The following is a 22,140-nucleotide window of genomic DNA, read 5'->3' as shown; positions in this document are numbered from 1 at the left end:
ATGCTGTTCGTGTATTGTAATCCAAGAGCGGAAGAAAAAAATAAAAAATCATTTCAAATAAATTTCAAAACCTTACAAAATCTTTAAATTATATTTTTACTCAGTCTTGTATTATGTTCTTACACCTTCATCTAAATCATGTCATGCATCAATTTTCTACACATTCGTCAAAGGATTGCATTTCAACGGCGTTTTTTCTTGTTATGAAAAAATATTCTTCTTTTTTTTCAACCCTTATCTTTACCCAATGGTATAAAAAACACTATCTTGTTTATAAGCACTAAAGTTTTACTTTGATCATTAAATTCAAGGTAATATCAAATAAATATTTGCGAAAAACCACTTGCGGGTATATTTACTTTAATCACCTGATAATCAAACCCAAAACTCTAGATCGGTGGCCAAACGCGCTGACTTTTCACTACGGAACTGAATGAAAAAATTAAAGGAACAAAAATTTAACAATTATCGATCAAATACTCAGAGTGCGTTTTTTTACCAATTCTTCGTTTAGGTACATTTTAGCTTCAACGTCGGAATCCAGTCGATGGTACTACAATTAATTATTGCATAATAAAATGCATTTAGTGACAGATAATAATTTTTTTCAGGATAGTTAATATTTTGTTGTTTTTTTCAAATCAAAAATGTCTGTTTTATTCAGCAAAATATTTTGTCGATGAAAACTTTCTATTTACCTTCTTCGTATGTATGAGAAACCATCTCACACATTACAGACACCACACCCGACCGCTGACCAATCAGATCGGCTTCTCGGTCAAACTTTTTATATCGCGATCCCAAATAAATCAGCCCATCATAAATTTTTTAAAGCCTACGGAATTATTTCATTCGAAATGTCGATACGAGGAACTCTGAAAAATACCCCCATTGTTTGCAGCTCTTCCCGGGTGAATTCTACAAAAGCAAATTCCAATTTCTCTAATATTTTTAGAACCACACATATAAAGATAATGTACGCGTGTATCTTTACTCATCTTAAATCTTTCTTCATATTTATATACAATATGTATATATATATGAATGTGTGTGTATGTTCTATGTTTGTGTTTCAATTTCTCTAATATTTTTAGAACCACACACATATAAAGATTATGTACGTAAATTTTTACTCATACATGTATGTAAAAAACTACTTACTAACCATCACGCCGTAGGCAGAGAAAATAGAACGCCACACCACTCTCTCTTTGCAAACATTCTTCGCCTCTTCCACGTTCATGCATCTTCTCATACATATCCGCCGATTCTAACCTGACCGCTTTCAAGTTTTTGGCATACCTGATCGTGCCAAGTTTTTCTCGGTCTTCCTCTTATGTGTGTTTGTTTAAAATGATATAACTAGGCGAAACAATTGTCACAACAGAATTTTTTTGAGTTTTTTAACGATAAAATACAGCTTAGTAAAAGACTCAAAAAACTGTGTTTGATTTAACAATCAATACATAAATTAAAATGGAGTTAAACAAATTAAACGCCAAATCAATAAATATATCATTTTATAATCGTAAAATAATATTATAACGAAGCTATACGGCTGTTCAAACTTAAAACACAGTAAGAAACATTTTTTTGTAGTAGGTTTTTATTGCATTTTTGGACTAAGTAGATTCTACTCAATCCAAAAATGCAAAAAAACGTACGGCAAAAAAAATATCCCTCACTGTGTTTTGAGTTTAGACAGCCGTATAGTTGTCATCACTTTTTCTTCACATGGAAATTTTTAAATTATATAGTGGTAAAATCAAAGTATTGATTGCATTTTTTTGTTACTCTGTAAATAAATTTCTTATTATTCTATAGCACCGCGGGTGCGCGTATTTTTTGTCAGATCAATTTTAATACAATGGTAAGAGTTTCTTCGTCAACTTACATAAATGGTTATTTCTTGTTATTCTGAACCATCGTCGGAATGCGTATTTTCCGCAGTGTGAATTTTAACCAGAGCTTCGGTAATCATTTCTTTGTTACCCAGTAAATAGTAATTTGATATTAATTGGAGCCCACCTGTGGTATGCGGTTTGCGGTAGTAACTATTTACTATTTCCGAAGTTTAGTTACAATTTATAATTTGCCATTAGCAAAATCCTTTCAGTGTGTTTAACAATTTGTTCCATTGAATGATTCGCACGCTTGATTTGTAATCGGATTTAATGATCAATTAAATGATTTGTCAGCGGTCTGGGCTACAACGTGCTTACATTACATTATACATACGTCTGTAAATACATATGTATATCTTCACATAACTACTAAAGATATTATTCATATCTACATAAATAAAAATGTGAATATTCGAAATGAGTTTTTCACCGATTGCTTTGATATTCTGAACGAACGTTGCACTCGAAAAAGTGTCAATTTTTTGCGTGTGAAAAGTGTTTTTACGAATGACAGTTAAAACCATGCATTTTTGAAAAATAGTTTTTTTACGGCAGTGGCAGCACCATCTATTGAACATTACAGCAACCAACGCAATAATAAACATTGCTAATGGTGGACGGGTGCTTCTATGTGTGACGGTGCGTTTTTGATTGCATTGTTGTTTTTTAGATTTTTAATATTACCATTGGCATCGCTTCAGAAACATTGTGAAATGAAGCATATAAGAAAGTGTGGTCCCTATTTTCTAGCAATTCTATTTAACTTAACTGGGTCACAGCAAATATGGCTGGATACAGCTAGTTATGATTTTTTGTTAATTTCGTTAATAAATACATGCCTTTTTTACAACAATCGTGAATTTAATTTAACTTTTTTAGTTCAATGGTAATTTAAAATGCTTGAGGGAGTTGTAACACATTTATATATAAGAGTTTTGTTTTTAAGTATTTTTTTATTAAAATTATTTAATCAGTCAGATCCGTTGAAGAAACTAAATAAGCGTTATAACAACTGTGTTATAATTTGTATATAACGTTAATTTAACGTGATGAATAAATTTGCACCTAATATGCACATAAATTATAATGTTACTTCTACTACTAACACGCCGTTTCCCCGCAGGAGTAGACAGAAAGGATAGAACGCCACACTCTTCTGTCCTGCCATACACTCCTCGCCTCCTTCACATCCACACATCTAGTCATACATGCCTTCCGATTACGCAGACTTTTGACACCACCAGATTTTTGTTAAAACATTTTAATGACCCATATACGTATAACAAGATGTTACAATATTCCCTGTAACCTTTATGTTACCGTACAATATTGTGGGGAAATATTGTATAATTCAAACCCCCGTAATACGTATACCCGGTTAATACGACGCCCATTAAACGTCACATAAACTTCGCAATATTTTCCGCGCACTTTGAAATCTTCATCACAGAATTTGAAATTCATTCTAGAACGGCGTGATTTTGAATATAAACCACGAAGGCGAGCCCTTCCGAGCGAATAACGTTCTTTATGTATTCTTTATTCAAACATTTATAATGTTTCTACGTTCAAAAGATATACACGAATGCGCATCGCTGAAATTCTTTTTTACAAATATATTTATCTTTCAATTCGAAGTAAGAGTATGTCACTGTATGAGGCTTTTTCTAGGTTATTGTGCCGCGGTACATTAACGACGGTAATGGAATTTACATTTTTATTAGAGCTTCGGATCTATCAGAATGATATATAACTAAATTCTAGTGATTTTTTCGAAACGATTATACACCATAAAAAATAATAAAACGTATCCGAACACTTGTACACTAGGCCTATTTTTTAACATTTTTTTTTTAATATGACAATATCAACTTATTCAACATATCTCAAAGCTATATATTATTATTATATTAAACCACTTCCACTCCCTAGGTGGATCATATGGATTCTTAAAAGCAGGTAATTCATCCCTTATACACCACTCACTCCCATAATCCATAAAAATCTAAATAATATCTAACTAACTAACTAACTAACTAACTAACTAACCATCACGCCGCTTCCCCGCAGGGGTAGGCAGAGAGAATCGAACGCCACACCACTCTGTCTTTGCAAACATTCTTTGCCTCTTCTACATTCATGCATCTCCTCATACATACCCGACAATTATTACGACTCCTGACCCGGCCGCTTTCAAGTATTTGACATACCTGATTGTGCCAAGTTTTCCTCGGTCGTCCTCTGCTTCTTTTTCCAACTACATTGGCTCCATAAATTTGTTTAACCGTTCTTTCTTCACTCATACGCTCCACATGTCCAAACCATCTCAACACACCTTTCTTAATTTTATCGATAATGCTTATCTCAGCCTTACATTCTTTCCTTATTTCATCATTCGAACATCTATCAAACATCGTTTTGCCACACATTCGTCTGAGGGATCGCATTTGCATCGCAGTCTGCTTTCATCCTTCTTTTGCCAACTCCATGCTTCGCTTCCATACATAAGGGTTGGAACCAGAACTCCATTGTGTACTGCCAGTTTAGCTTCCGCCGTTAGATTTTTATTTGCTAAAACTGATTTTAGTGCACCATTCACTCTGCTCCCAGCATTTACTCTCCTTTCTATGTCTTTATCAATCTTTCCATCCCTAGAAAACATACTACCCAAATATATGAAATCATCTACCTGTTCCACTCGTGGTTTAATGTTATATAATAAAAGATATAATAGTTTTTTTTATATTTTTTTAAAGATTTAAATGTATAGAGCTTTAATTTTTTTCTTGAGGATTTTTATATCATCTATTTTTTTTATTTCTTTAGGGAGTTTATTGAAATGTTCCAAAATCTCCCCATTTACCAATATTTCACACTCAGATCTACATTCATCTCTTTCAAAAACCATATCCCCCTTAACAAAATAAATAATATTGTAGATTAGCATGAAAACAAATATACGGAATGAAATTTCGATATCACAAATTCGATAGGATTTCATTAAAAATGATGTAAATATTGAAGGCAATTAGGATGGTAATGAATATTAATAAGCCTATTTTAAAAATGAATATTAATGTTTGTTACAATCCGACAATTCCAACAACGGAGGGAGCGAGGAACATTATTTTTAGTCATATAAATATTCATTATCCTTTTTGTTTGTATGTAGAAATCGATACGTAGCCCGATATGTTTCCCGGTTAGCCGAATTTCTGTAATCGGTAATTCGATCAAAACGGTTTTTACGCTTAATTAATTTTCCACGCATGATGTGCACACCCTCCGCCATGAATTCTCCATTAAAAGGAGTGATTTTATTAAATCTTGTACGAATCGAATCAGTCTGCGGCGCGCGGCATGTTCGGAGTTACACGGCTTTGCTTTTAGGTTTAATTTGTAACATGGAATATTAAATAACGGAAGAGGTGGAGCTAAAGTGTAATCATGACATTTTGATTCCTTTTTAGGTCGCTATATTACGTCAGCCTCCATATTGTAGTGATCCCTGAATCGACTGATTTGCAAAGACTTGAAACTTCCCAAAACTATTTGTGATTCTTATATTGATTTAGCAGTTATTTTCTTTCTATTAATGTTATAGTAATAAAAAAAACCTTATCCGCACCCCAATGGTGCATAGGGCACTGCGTCATATCAACTCAGCGTTATCTTGATCGTTTACATATGAAGGAAAGGTGATCAGCCCTCCGCTTCAGGTACCAGTCCAGGGTAATATTGAATAAATATTACAGTGAAAAGAATCACTTATATTTATTTAACCCCCCTTGGGAATCGAACCCGGGACCTCCAGAACGGTAGCCGAGAGTAGTGCTGACCATTACACTACGGAGGCGGACAAAGTTATAGAGAGATAGTTAATATTAGAAAGGTGGATGCAAACAAAAAAAACTCCACACATATTCAAACCGATTGAAAATACTATTTTTTTTAAATTCATTTTGCAATTGGCAGGAATTGAATGATCAAGACGAAAATGAGGAGTACAAAATTTACATTTGTTTTAAGAAATACACGCGACATAAATGACAGAGTTCAGAAGGATAAATAAAATATAATACAAATCCAAAAAATCCTTTCGATAACTCTAAAACGTATGACGTGGTGAAACCACGTTTATCTTTTCAGGCTGGCTAAAAAAATCAATCGTCAATCCATTTAATTAATTAGTCTTAGGTAAAAAAAAAAAAATTCTGTGCGCGCAAATATTTTTTATGGCTCCGACCTTTTATAATTTACCTGTCGTAAAATTAAAATGTGTTAAAAGGTTTGAATCATAAAAAAACTGTCGCCAACCCGCTGGCCTTTGTAAAAAAGGGATTAAAGATATTTGCCGATGGTTCTTTATTATTATATAGCGCAAATAAAATTATTGCTAATTGAAATGTCTAGACGTTGAAAATTTTGGGGGTGGATACAAGCGCACCGTCAGCCAATGAAAAATGGTTTCGAGGGCGTGATCTTCAAGGAGAGAAACCGAATATAACGGGGAGACATCAGTTGGAAGGGGCACTATTTTCGGGAAATCAGTGGGATCGAGGAGTTGGAAGGAGCAGTCGGGAGAGATCAGGGGGATCGAGCAGTCGGGAGAAATCAGTTAGAAGGAGCATACCTACACCAGGTTTTAAGACTTAAGTGAGGAGAAGAGCGGGAGCTCTACGCAGGGAGAGAGAAGATAGAAAAAAGGGAGTTACTCATCCGGAGTATCAAAAGCAGACCCACGCCGGGTCATAAGCCTCAAATTAAGAGCTGAAGCTCTACTAGGAGAAGAAGAAGATAAGAAGCAAGAATCATCGCACGGCGGCCCGTCATAAGAAGAACCTCATCCCAGCATCCAACGGCGCAGCTTTTTCACAAAGGATCACGGCGACCCCAGCATCACGGCGCATCTTTTTCACCAAAGGTTAGAATAAGTTTAATTTAAGATAGGATTAATTAATTTTAAGCTAATTTAAGATAGCAGATAAGATTAGTTTAAGTTAAAGTCGCTTTCGTATAATTATTTTATTTTTAATTAAATTAATTTAAGTATATTTTTTGTGCAGAATTTTCTTTCATCTCCCTACCCTTCCTTCAATATTCCCAAGGTATATCAGCTTGATAAGGTGGGCGACGTCACGTAAAAACATTTTTTTGAAAGATCTTACACTAAATTCTCGTTCAATTTAATTTACATACCCGCATCTCGTTTAAATCACTAACTAACCTACTTAAATATACTAAAAATTTGTAAGTCAATAAAAATACTAAATCTTTTACAACACTTTGAGTGTCTCCAAATACTTGTTCACAAAATCTGGATTATCTCCAATTACAGGAGTTATTTTCATATTATTTTTAACATCTCATCAAAGATGAAAATAAATAATTATAAGCTTAGTAATAAAAATGAAAATGGTATTTTCTGGCGTTTCTCATATGTGTGATTATAATCCAGGATTCGGACCTCACATACAAATATAAGTGTTTCTGCTTCGTAAAAAGCTTCTTTACATTTCACCAATAGATGTCTGTAGTGAAGTTCTAGTGATTCAAGAACAAGGTTTCTAAATTGGTTCATATTTATAGAACTTCCAAGAATTTGAGTATTGTGGTTGTAAATAATGGGTAGCGTCCGCCTCCGTAGTGTAATGGTCAGCATGCTCGCCTACCGTTCTGGAGGTCCCGGGTTCGATTCCCAGGGGGGTTCAATAAATGTAAGTGATTTTTTTCACTCTAATATTTATTCAATATTACACTGGACTGGTACCTGAAGTGGAGGGCTGATCACCTTTCCTTCATGTGTAATCGATCGAGATAACACTGCCTTCATATGAAGCAGTGCCCTATGCACCATTGGGGTGCGGAAAGGGATTATTATTATTATTAAATAATGGGTAGAATTGGTGAATTTTACACGTGTGTAAAGTGATCACTTAAACCAGCCTATGACGGTTGTCAGCCCCGTAAATGCCCAGACTTCCATATTCTTCTTCATCTTTGATAAGATGTTAAAAATAATACTATATCTTTTCATTTAACTATCGATAAAATGTGAGTCAAATCAACGTCTGGCCAGATATTCAACCCAGAAGTAGGTATTAAGTAGTTCAACTTACATGGCCATTGACGGATTGGTATTGCTTTTAATGTCTTAAATAAATATCCGGAATTGTACGCATATTTTTAATTGTCTTTCAAATCACACATAATAAGTATGTTCCTTATTTTCCGTTAAGTCTTTACATTAGACATTGTAAACAAGTACACCCCGGAGAAATTCCATGTAAAAGAGCTATTGAAACGTTCTCACGTGAAACTAATATTGTACGTACGTTGAACCTGTGGCATATGAAATAATTTTCAAAATTCAACCCGGAATAGCCTCAATAACAGTTTTTGGCAATTTCAGGATCATGATATTATTAAAGTCCGAGAATAAAATAAAATAAATGACCTCGCCTTTATTGAAACATTCCAGTGCCTTTTGTATAAAAATATACAATTATTGGTTCAAATGAGGTGATACAAGTAATGCTGGGTTTTAAACATGATAAGAACGACAATGAAATAAAAATAAAATTCTATTCAAACAATAACTCTTTGCCATTTGTGCTAAAACCTACAAAGTATCACTCGTTGAAGTTTTGATTTGTACGCGTACCTTGTATTTGCTAACAGGTTAAAAAAATTGATCACATATTGCATTATAAGTTTGACCTTATGGTTTATAGGATAGATCTTTATGTAAAATTTGCACTTACAGACAGAGTTTGAGCATTTACAGACTTAAGGCCGTCCATAGGCTGGTGTCAGTGACCTCTTAACACACGTGTAACATTCACCAATTCAACCCACGATTGACAACCCCCACTATTCAAATTCTTGAATCTTCTAGACATATTTATCAAACTTGAAACACAGTGTGCAAAACTTCACTAAAAACATCTATAGTGGGATAAGGGAAGCTTTTTTTTATAAATCAGAAACTTTTTCATTGGTATAAGAGGTCCAAATCCTGGCTTATATTCACATACTTGAGAAACGCTGTTCTTTATTTAAGCTTATTATTATTAATTATAGGCTTAAATTTTCAATCCAACGCCTGTTATTAAATGGTAGACTCAGGCGTTAAGTTATACAAAACTGATATTTTTTCCCTTGCCTTAATCAAATCGTTATTTTATTTGTAACAATTTATTTTAATTTAAAGAAAGTAAATTGTCGTAAAAACAGAAAAAATACAAATTCCAAATCTAGCCTGCAGCACGATATAATATTATCTGGAAGGCACTGTACAACCTGTATCGGGAGAGCACAACCGACCGCTATTCCATTATGGTCCAGTGGTTAAAATGCGGATAAACTTTTATGGGACCGCTTAACACAACCAGGAAAAATTAATCATACAATAAACTAAAATAATATCCAGTCAGTATAGCCAGAGTCGTGAAAGGCAATCCTTTTAACACGTGGCTTTGTGTTATAGGGTTTAAAAAGAAATGTGTTTTACTAACTCGATATATTTTTTTTTCCTTTTTCGGGGTTAGTTTAACAAGGGTGTTCTATAAAAAATAAAAATAAAAATATTAATTTAAAAAAAGTATTATAAGTAGAGGGTTGACGTGGTGTGGGCAAAAGACAGATCTCTTGGCTCCAGAATATATGAGAATGGGCTGGTTTATACCTGCCCAAGTCAATGACAATAACTCTGAAGTGATAATCGACGTCAGGGGGGCCTGACATGAAACGAACAGAAAAAGAAGAACTGTAAATTGATGAAGCCCGTCCTTCCTTCTACCCTTAATGAATACACAGATAGGTTCTACCCTTAATGAATACACAGATGGTGCGAGATGGTTCAACGTACTACGAGGCCAAATATTGTTAGACTATGACTTCTTTGGTGAGAATACTCAACTAAAAAAAGAAGAAACTAGTTGAACAAAACCAGTGGTCGTTTTCTTTATTTTGTTAAATTAACATATACTTGTATATGATCGACCAATGGTCATTTTACACGATACCAAAATAAGGCGCGCCAGACGTATGGTAGCAAAGATGTAAGCGATATAAGAATTACATGTTTTATAAGCTTAATTTTTTGCATTTTGTCATTTCGGTACCCTATTTTTCAAACACTATCACAAAACATTTTTTGTACTTCGTACGATGGGTCAACAAAAAACATTCTGACATACTGATTTTGCGGTTTCATTAACCATAATAATGAGAATATTAATCTAAATATGTCGCAAAATATAATCCCACTGAAATTTTACCTGATTATCATTTATATAAAAAAAAACTCAAAGTTTGATTTAAAAAGTAGTATTGTGGTATAATGGCATTTTGTCACAGTCCTTTTTTCATAATGTGTACTATTATTTTTGTCGTTCTTTTATTTTCTTTCTCCGCCTACGTCATAACAGAACAAACAATCCGTGGATTTCCCGAATGTCCTTTTGTAACGCTAGCAATATAAACAATAATTTTCTTGTAACACGCAATTTTCAATTTCAATACATTAATAATAATAAAGTACACTAATTTAAAATCGTCATGCTATTGCTTAAAGTACATAAAAATTTCATCAAAAATGCTCCATAAATTTAAATAACGATATTCAATCTTTGCATAAATTTCCCATTTTATTGTTTATTTTTAATTTATTTTAATTAAGAAAAAAGTCAGTTCAATTTCTCAGTCTGGAAGCCTAGAATTACAAGGTTTAAGTAGATGGCTCAGATATTTACTATTGTTTTTCATATGTCTTACTTTTCAGTAAATCAGATTTTATATATCTTTCAATGAAGTTATAAAAAATACAATAAAGCATCTCAAATTTTAATTAGCGCTTCATGTTCTCAATTAAGTAGATACAATGAAATTCTTTATATTGTTTGAAGATTAATTTCAATGTAACAAAATACTAGTCAAAATACATTATCTCAGTTTTCGTATCGAATAATATTTAACATGTTTTATTGTTCAAACAGAAAAATAATCTTAATACTTGGATAATCAGAATATTAATGAAAATAATAATTACGGATAAAACGTTTCTTTTTACGTAACAGTATGTAGGTATATCATAACTTAATTTTTCGTGGTGAATAAATAGAGTTAAAAATGGATCAATATTACCAATTATGAACCAATTGATGAACCGATAAACCAATTAATGAAAACAACTTCAACTGTTTGTATTTTTTCAAACTATTTTTGTTTTAATTGTATATATAATATAACATTTCTATAGACATACGTTTGAAAAATTAAATATTCTTTTGAACTTTTATAAATTTTTTCACAATATCTTCTCACATTTTAGTGATTGATTGGTATTTATTTAATCGTTTTTCTTGTTCATTTATTTAAGCAAATAACAGCAGTTTAAAATTATTTAAGATCATTGAGCGACTGTATATATCATAAAGAACAAAGTAAGAAATATTTACTGTCTGCTGAGTAAACGAGAGAAATTAGATGAGTAAATTTAAATAATTTGAATGGAATCAATGGCCTGTTTTGTTATCTTTTAGAAATAAATGACATGAAGCAAATTCAGCGTGATAAACTTTCAGCAATTTACAGAACATCCGTCCATTTTCATAGCTGTCAAGTCCCATAAACCGTTTTTCCTCTATCCATTAAATCTGCACTGTCGGCGCGGCCAGGGGAAGGTGAGCGGAGAGTAGAGCCTGACTGCCGACACAGGGGGGCGACTACGGGGGCGATGGGGAACCCGCTTAGCGGAATTCCGAGTTTCTTCTTTATTTGTGTGCCATAAAATTACCATGAAAATGGCCCCCCGTTCCCGCATAATTCTACCAGTCCTTATTCCGATTGCAATATTTCGTCCAACTATTGGGGATGATTTTTGTTTATTTTATTCAAAACGTGCGCTACTAAACGCCGTTTCGGCTCTTTCTATATTTAGATATTCCTTTCTTGACAATCGATAGCGCCGTAATATGAATTTGATGATGTATCTTCGACATCAAAGGAGAAATATTATTTGCATTAATGGTCTTATTTCGAACCGATATTTACGTTATATTTCACTACTCCATTAACATAAAATTTGCCTTATTTATGGTTTTAATATGAAACTTTAGATTTTTTACAAATTCTGATTTATTTTGCCAATTTTCAACAGCCAAACAAAATATCATATATTTATATTGTGGCTTTTTAAGTAAATAAATATTATCGCCAATTCAAGTGGCGTATTCAAGAAATATTGAAAATATACAAACGCACATATTATATATTTAACAAAGTAATAATACTATCATTTCTCCGCATGTATAGGTAGAGAAGATAGAACGCCACACTACTCTGTGTTTGCAAACATTATTCACCTTTTCCACATTCATGCATCTCTTAATTGTTTAAAATGCTTTATTATGTCAAGTTTTCCTCTGTTTTCCTCTATTTATAGTAATAGTTCTAACTACGTTCTCCTGAGAGTTTGTTTTATCCTTTTTATCGGGCTGATGCAGTAATAACTATATCATCAATTATATATCGGCAAGGTCATCAGTTCTGTTCTCCAATTTTTGGATTTAGGAGTGGAATTCATTTAATGTAAGACAGATGACTAAAGTGAATGCATGAAAAACATTATTCCATTTCAAAAAAGGAAATGGGGGAGAAATAGTAAGAATGTTAATAAATCGTTCTTCTTATAGAATATGTTTGATCCATTAAAAAATGTCTTGATGTTAAAATTTATTGTGTTTACTTATTAATTAGATTACAATATAAATATATTTATATATATATAAATATATATATATATATATATATATATATATATATATATATATATATATATATATATATATGTAAATAAATATATATATATATATATATATATATGTATATATATATATATATATATATGTATATATATATATATATATATATATATATATATATATATATATATATATATATATATATATATATGTATATATATATATATATATATATATATATATATATATATATATATATATATATATATATATATATATATATATATATATAAAGTAAAGGAAAGTATAAGGATTTATTTTAAGTATTGTCACAAATTTATAATTTAATCATAGCTTCAAAATCATCAGTTAACCACTCATTGAATCTACGCAAGGTACTAACACGCATTTAATTAGTTCGATTGACAGTTGACTAATGAGTTCGAATAATTAAGTCTCTTTTTCTACCCTCATACTATTAGAACGTTGTAAAAATCTATGTGATGAAAAAAAAAATTTTTAATAATTTTTAGCAACATTCATATTGTAAACTATTTCATGAATATGTATTTCCATTTCAAAGAATTTGGTTGTTGGTTGGTGGTTTTGTGGTATAGTAGTGTTTCAAACCTACAGATTCAAGGTTGGAGGCTACTCTACCATAACTTTATTCTATAATATATTGAAAAACTTAGACCACGAACATACTTGTTATATTGAAAAAGAAATATATTTGACAAGAAAATTTGTAATTGAATGCAAAACGTAGATATTCGAATGGTGATAGAAGGAAATAATGCAAGGCTAAGGTATGCATTATCGATAAGATTAAGAAAAGTGTGTTAAGATGATTTGACCATGTGAATCGAATGAGTGCAGAAATAATAGAGAAACAAATCTATTAGGCAAATGTGATTGATAATTGCACCAGAGGAAGACCGAGGAAAAGTTATCATGATCAAGTATTTCAAATGCTTGAAACTGGTCAGGTTAAGAGTCGGAATAATCGGCGGGTATACATATGTATATGAGGAGATACATGAATATGGAAGAGGTGAAGATTGTTTGAAAAGACAGATAGGTGTGGCGTTCTTTTCTCTCTGCCTACCCTTGTTAGTTCGTTAGTTAGAAAAATTTAAATATCTAAGGAATAGCTTTGCAAGGTTACAGCTTTAAGGTACAGTTATTTTTTTATATGCAAATGATAGAACGCAGTCCGAAAAAAAGGTATAAAACGTGCACAAAATTCTAAAGGCTTTTGTATTTTTGTAAAAATGTTAAAAATGTTATATCTGTTATTTGTTGACTCTTCCGTAAAGGAAAGGGTTTAAAACGTTTTTATTACAATTCGAAATCACGTACGCATTTTCTGTTTTTCCCGAATTAAATCCCGCCACGAGCCTCTGGGCATTGTCACCCCGTGTCATCCGTATTTTCCCATTTACTTTGCGTTTCAGGTACAAAACCAAAATTAAACAAGGTCATCTATATATACATATATATATATATATATATATATATATATATATATATATATATATATATATATATATATATATATATATATGTGTGTGTGTGTATATTTATATATATCCGGTTGACATCATCTTCCCCATCTATATCCTCCGTACTACACATTTACTGAATATCCTTATCCTCGGTCTCTAAACGTGTTTCCGGTTATGCACCTCAATGTCCTAATTTCTGAAGTTCTTAGAAGATTTTTCTCGCTGTGTCTGCTTTGTTTCCTATCTCATATTAGGCAATCGGTCTTACACATGTCCTGTATATGTTTAAATACTTTGCTCTCAATATTCATGTGCTTATTATTCCAGATTTTTTCTCTTTGGTACCCCGACATCGCAGCCGATTTGTTGGTAGATCTTGTTGGTATATTTTGTGCTACTGATGTACTCCCACTCCCAGATACTTAACTCAACTCGATTACCTGCCCGATTATTTGATTTTCCACAACTAGTTAACATATTACCGGGTTCCTAAGTAATATCAATATTATACCATCGACACAATGCAGTGCCTTTTGTATTATTGGATCTTTATACAGCTTGAAAGATTTTATTTAAAGTTATATTATATCAACGATACCCTAAATTAGTACCTACTACTAAAACCTGATCACCCCTTTTTTTCACAATTTTAAATAATGAACCTTTATGTTGGTTATTCTGAAGCAGTATCTTTTGCACAATGGTGTGTCATTTGAAGACAAATAATAAATAAAAACAATCTTCTTTACGTGCCATGTCAGCTTCTTCCCTCTCAATGACGTCGACTTTTACTTGAAAGTCATCGTCCCCAAAAATATATTTAAGACATAAAATAAAAAAAGGATATAAACACATTCCTAGCAAGACATCGTTAAGGCCAGTTAAGTGAAAACCAATTTTTTATCTACTAAATGTTCGCATATTGACGGAAAAACGTACGCTTTGGAGCGACCTAAAGACCTCACTGCAGTTAACGATGTTTTGCGAGGAAAAGGTTAATGTGTCGGAAATAAAACGTCTAATCTGCTTACGTAGATAATTTCTATGTCCATTTTCTTCTTCTTTTAATGTATTTTAACCCTTCAAGAGTATTCTAGTCGGTATTTAGTTATTCTGTGTTCATTTCGGATGTATATATGGAAACTAAAAAGTTTTGGACGTTTAATAAATTTCAATGAAATAAAAAATAAAATGATAATGTCACGAAAATTTGTGATAGCTGTAGAAAAAATAAGTATTTACTTATTTATTTATTTAATTAAAAGTTAAATTATACAATTATTATCTCCTCAAGGAATTCGTACAAATTTCCAATGGCTTGTTTGTCCGACTTACGTCACCTTGTAAAAGTACAGGTATGGAGCCCCGAGTGCCATACACTTCTACCCTTATTCCTACATCTTATATACCTTTTATCCATGTAGCAATTATATCATTGACCCTGAATTCCTTCACTTACGTCATCTGTCTTCCATAAAATATATTTTTTTCCTAAATTTCGCAGAATTGACCATATTGTCAATTTCGTATATTGCCTTATACACCATTTGGGTAAAGACAGGAGTAAAACAACCGTAAAATAAGCTACCTCTTATTCAATATGTAAGTACCTACCTATGAATTGTTTTATTTCTCTGCTAGGTAAAAATGTTTATATTTCCGTGTTTGATATAAACCAACTTGCTAATATAAACCAAATTTAGTAAAAAATATGTAAATCTAGAATTCACATAAAACATAAGAGCGGTTCTTTCGTATTTTTTTCATTTACGATTTTTTCATGAGACCACAACCAAAAGTGTTGCTCTCCACAGCGTTACGCATTAAATAATTAAATTATTTTAAATAATTTTATGATTTAGTATATTCAGATATGTAATTTATTTATTTCTTAAATTGGATAAAAGAATTGTTAGTAAATGAACATACTTTTGTTGTAATTTTTTTCATTCAATTACTTGTGTATCCTATAAGCGTAGAAGGTAATATGTATAATGATCATATATAAAAACCCAGGTTGGATTCTTAGTTGGTTGTCAATATAGTGTTATAATTGTTTCCCTGAACTCAAAACTTAGGTCTTATTAATTTGTCTTCACTTACGTTACGATTACGATAACACTGCATCACCTGATACAATTTCCCATGGAAGACAGAAAAAAATAACGAAAATATTACATCTGTTTTTTGTTCTTAAATTTGGATAACAATAAATCCATTATGATGAAAGTTTTTTGTAAAACAATAAATAAATAATTAGGAAAAAATAAACATACCAGGAAAAATTTCCTCCGATCCAAATATTCAAATAATATTGATGATTAAACAACACTTTGATTTCAATAAAATCACTAAAATAATTTATTGATCATGAAATTCTCTCACGAATATTCACACTTAAATCTTGGTTAATCCACTTTGATGTCCTCCACAACAGTAATTTAAATTTCAAATTTCATCTCAAGCCACACATCACATATGATACATCTATACCTCCATCGACACGTCAAAATAAGGGTAGCGCAGCGCGCGTCTGCACTAGAGGGTCGCTACTAATGTACTGCCTGCGAGATATCGTGGCACCAACACAGCGACGCGGCCGTGTGCGTGATCTACGTGTACGTATACGTGGTGACGTATAGATTGAGCGCTCGGCAGCGCTCGTGGGTACCTCTGTCTCCGAAGCTCTCCGAGCTTTGGGGATGTAGCGCATGCGCGGATGGACTACTCCGAACTGGAAGACGTATAACATGCCATTTTTAAAAATCAAAGTAAAATATTGCTTTATTTTAGTATTATTACAAACATGATATTTTTCCATTTATATTTTACTATATATTCAAGTTTCTATGTATAGAGGTAAACGCATTTTTTTAATCCTTTAATGTGAACTTGAAAACGTATTACATGTCATTTTTATAAAATAAAGAAAAAAACTTTATATTTCGTAGAGTATTTACTGCAAACATTTTTTTTTCATTTATACATTGCAATATATTCAAATTTTTATGTAAAGGTTAACGCATTTCATTAAAATTTTCTTTATTGTTTATACCCTGCTCATGAATAAAAGGTGAATTATAAATTAACGATTTTTGCATATTTGCTAGTGTTTTCAAAGACAAATTGTGTGGAAAATAAAAAAATAAAATAAAAACTACCGTTTTAATGATTTCCAGTTTCCATTTATTTTATTTTATTTATGAATTCAACAAAACAAGTCAAGTTATACACTTATTAGAAAATAAATACTGTTTTTAATATAAATATTATTATTTTTTTACTTGGTATATACCACTTTTTCTTATAATCTATTTTGACGCTTACTTTTTGCATCATTTTCAATCACCCTATGAAAATTATGCGAAATTTATCGAAACACGTGTCATAATAGACGTTGATAAAAAGTGATGTTTATTTAGTAAAATTTAATGTAAAATGGATAGATATTACCACAAATTAAGTGCCGAATAAATTAATGAAAACATATATTTGAATTTTTAAATAATTCATAATTAAATAATAAAGCCCCTCAAAGGCTAGTAAACCATTAATAATATTTAGTTCATATTATTTTCTGACTTGGTAGCTAAAGCACAGGACTCTTTCTTCACAAGAAATCACAGTGTCTTCATAAAATCAACGACCAATGTTTTAAGGTGGTGAATTAAATTTATTTTTATTTCACACTTTATTTTTTTAAATACGTGTAGGCAAAACGCGCGTCAGAATGTGTATAATTTACTGTATAAAAATGGCTGAAGGGTCATTTACGTATCAAAATTCAGTCACCTAACGACTGTCGGTACATCGCGTGGTCCCGTTTACTGACTTTAATTTTTTTAAATAACCTGTATTGTATTGTATTTCTTTATTAACATTTTATCTTATTATCTATTAACATTTTATCGCTTTCAAAGTGTTGTCGTTAAAATGTTAGAAAAAAAGAAGAAGTTATCGTATTCGAAAAAATTGAGAGGAATATAATACATTATACCTGTTAATATAATACAACTATACTTTTTTAGTATCTGTCAACTGTTTAATTAGTTTGATTATAAAAATCAGACCATTGGGAACCGAATCCAGGACCACCACCGGGGTATCTATACGTCCTGACCACAATGCTACGGAGGCGGATATTATTAAACTAAATTATATTATTTTAACTGTTTTTTTTTACATAAATTTATACATGCCAAAAAAGGTTTATACCTTTCAATAAATAGTCCATCTTAGTTGTTTCTTAAAGATATACATATATAATAATGTTCGTTTTGTATAATGATTTTATTGTTTAAAATCAACCAAACCCGTTAATTAACAAATTGATTAATAAATACAAACATATAACTTTCTAATGGTTTTCAAAGATTATCACATTCAATACTACAAAATAATACTACTGTAGGGAAAGGAAACTTTTTGGAATTCTAAAGGCGACAAATTAAAATTCTATATATACAAGGTGTCTAATAATCCAAAATATTCCTTTTAAGAAGTGTTAGGCTAGCTCATGACTCACCAAAAATAAAAATATGACCTCAGTAAAAGTGTTTTGGTTTTCAAGTTTTCCGAACACCTTCGCCTTAGATTGTTTTTTTAGTGCTATTTCTTCAATTTTTCATATTTAGGGATTCTAATTTATGTTTCACAATACTGAATAGTTTTTTTGTTGATACAGTCCAAAATATTTCCAATACTAGCTTGTTTTAGTGAAAAAAAATATTAATGCCCGGTCCGTGATTTTAAAATAAATCTTTAGCTTTGACTCTTCACACCGAAAAAAAAATATATGACGCTAACCTGGCAAGTTATTTTTTGTAATGATATAACATTATATAGGATGGCTTGACTCTGGCCTATATCTGTACTCGACGGATTCTCCAGTTCTTTGGACACGTTGCGCGTGGCAACGAGGATAGCTTGGAACGACTAGTTGTGATCGGTAGCCTGGAGGGAAAGAGAGGGAGAGGAAGATCTCCCACACGATGGACCGATCAAATTAAGGCAGCAGCAGGCACCTCAGTGGTTAGAGCGCTACGTGCAGCGCAGTCAAGGGATAACTGGAGAAGAGTCATTGCTTCTGCAAGGGTCACAACCCTCAGCAATGAGGAATAAGACGGAGAAGAAGAAATATATTTATGTATATAAAGATATTTATAACATTTTTATGAATTAGTTTTTAGATAGTTGCGCATTAATGTGTGTAAAGTAGGTTAAGTGTTTAAGTGATATAACACACGTTACAAGTGTTAAACTCCACCAGGACACAAACACTAAAAATCATGTAACAATGTGCTAGCTGGTTCACTACGAATGTAGGTTGTAACGTGACATACGTAACTAAAAGGTTTTTCATGGCCTAGATTACAACCTTTAAATAATAATAATAATAATAAAACCCTTATCGGCACTCCAATGGTGCATAGGGCACTGCGTCATATAAACGCAGTGTTATCTTGATCGTTTACACATGAAGGAAAGGTGAAAAAATCACTCATATTTATTTTACCCCCCTTGGGAATCGAACCCGGGACCTCCAGAACGGTAGCCGAGCGTGCTGACCATTACACTACGGAGGCGGACCTTTAAATAAATCATTACAAAACATTGTTTCAGTTAAATCAATTTTTATTACTTGTAAAGTCTTTTAAACTTTTCGTGTGTAATAAAATATAACTAAATAAGAGTTGAAATTCAAGTACCTACATATTTTTTTTAATAATCCTTTTATTCGTACTACATATGTTTGTAAAATAAATTCTGAATAAATCCAGATAAAGCGGTGAAGAACCTAATCTTCTTCATTACTTTCTGACTAGGTTTAACCGCAAATCGAAACAAAGACGAAGTTTTCAAAAAAACATTACCGGAAGGGGAAAATGTGGGAGATGTTTTTGCTACTAAGGGTATGACCGCAGCGTAGAAATTTGCGGTGACGTCACATGGCTGACGCACATAACCTTTTTTGTGCCATAGTGCCTCGTCTGTTTTCATTGTAAGATACTGAATCGAGGTTTCGTTTGTAATAAATTGAGCATTGTTTTGACCTGCAAACATTTAATAATTTTAAATTAATTTTCAATTTTTTTTAATTTTTAATGGTAACTGGATATACATATTTCAGCATATTAATTTAAACGCAAGTGAAAAAATATTATCATTAGATTATTTTGAAATGGTAGAATATGAAAACCGAGTAATTAAGTGCAAAACGAATTGTCAATTATTTGGCCCAGTAGTGTTTTTTTTATTTACTTGATATTTTTTGATAAAAAGTCTTTAATGAAAATTTTCGACAAAATAATGTTTTTTTTTAATGAAAAATATTTGAAAACACACTACAGCCTTCGATCTTTCATCGTATCTCTAATTTTCTTGATACTTAGGAAATTTATTGCGGGTATTTGACAATTCAGCAAGTAAAACGACATATGGTATATTCCATCCACATTCCATCATATATTTCATTGGTCAGAAAATGAAAAAGACTCAATTAAAAAAAATCATTTACAACAAAATCAGCTGTCCAACTTACGTTTCTTGAACAAACAAACGCACAGAGAAAGAGCAAGTAAAATGATTATTTTAAATTTCTACTTCTTCAACTTCTTTTTATGCCTTTTACCCTTCTAGAGTGTTATAGGCAGAGTTGAAAAAAAATATGGTCAACAATACATGACTGCGTTAATACTTATTTATTAATTTTTCATCAACAAATTTTTACTATATTAATTTACAAAAATGTGAACTATGTTTTCCCGTGCCGAGCGCTCATTTGACAATATTTTTTAGTTTTTTGTACCATGAACCATGCGATCATATCGAAAATAAGTACAAAAAACACATGGAGACTATTTCCTTGATAAAAAATAGTTTTTTCAAAGAAAAAAAATAAGAAACTCCAATTTGATCATTTTTTAACCAACAATTACATGCTGCATTTTTTAAACTGGTGAATTTTTTTTTATTTGTTCAACACTATCAACCCACTTATTCAAGCCGCTAATTAAATCACAAACGTTGACCATTGAAGCTAATGTGTTTTTCAAGTTGAAAGACATTGATTCTTAGCAACAATCATGACATAACGTACATAAATTGACATTTTTTTAAATAAATATTTTATTATACTATGTCACGCCAAAACTACCCTTAAACAAGGGTCGATCAAGTTCATTATTCTAAGCGCTCGATTCACTCAGCGATGTTCTAGTCCAATCTTTAATTGTCGAATTATACGACCGAGGCCGTGCTTTGAAATGAAATCCCTTAATAAAATGTTCTACCCCTATATATTATAACAAAACGACTCACATTTACATATTCTTTACTTTCGCGACCCCCTTGTTTTGTTGCCATTATTTTTACCAAACTTACTCGGTCGAATTAATTTCAAAATTACACGCGACTTTGAGATATATTATTTTTTATGGTGTTATAATAATATTCGGCTTTTGGACGTTGAGTGTTGGAAAAATATACGACTGAAAGGGAATGGAAAAGTAATGTAATACACTAATCGAATCATCTTAACAGCGGGCTTCTTACTAATTGAGTTCGCAAGACGAAAATAAAGGAAGGTCCTTTTCAGTAAAATTATTTGGGCATTTTTAAAGAATAATTTTGATGTATTAAATGAATAAAAAATAATATTCAATCATTTTGTAGGATTAATTGTAGAAAAAACTAAAAACTGCACTAAGATATTTTTTACTTTTATGTATATTTTAAGTCATTTTAATATATGGAAAAAAAAACACTCTTTTATTAGACGCTCTTGAGTTTGTTGGTGTAAAAGCAACTGTTAATATCTCATGATAGATGAAGAAGAATATAGAATTCTGGGCATTTACAGGATTTACGTCTGGGTTTGAAGTAATTTTCCGTGAAAATAAAACTATATAAATATTATTTAGATATTTTTATATGAATTAATCAACAATGATCGTTAATTTT

General features: G+C 31.5%; 1 protein-coding gene across 1 annotated transcript in view; it reads right to left on the bottom strand.

The window, feature by feature from the left end:
• LOC148301487 (neuroligin-4, Y-linked-like) overlaps positions 1 to 16,740 on the bottom strand; it is a 204,520-nt gene extending 187,780 nt beyond the window's left edge. Inside the window, exon 1 of the mRNA XM_088273173.1 lies at positions 16,455 to 16,740. The gene's annotated coding sequence lies outside the window, so the exon portion shown is untranslated. The remainder of the gene's footprint in view (positions 1 to 16,454) is intronic.
• Between the last annotated feature and the right edge of the window lie 5,400 nt (positions 16,741 to 22,140).

The sequence above is a fragment of the Brachycentrus maculatus genome, unplaced genomic scaffold, assembly GCF_059751285.1.
Source record: "Brachycentrus maculatus isolate JH-2025_06_01 unplaced genomic scaffold, ASM5975128v1 h1tg000558l, whole genome shotgun sequence".
Classification (NCBI taxonomy): Eukaryota; Metazoa; Arthropoda; class Insecta; order Trichoptera; family Brachycentridae; genus Brachycentrus; species Brachycentrus maculatus.
Note: the sequence above shows the minus strand (reverse complement) of the source record. Positions and strands in the feature narration are given on the sequence as shown.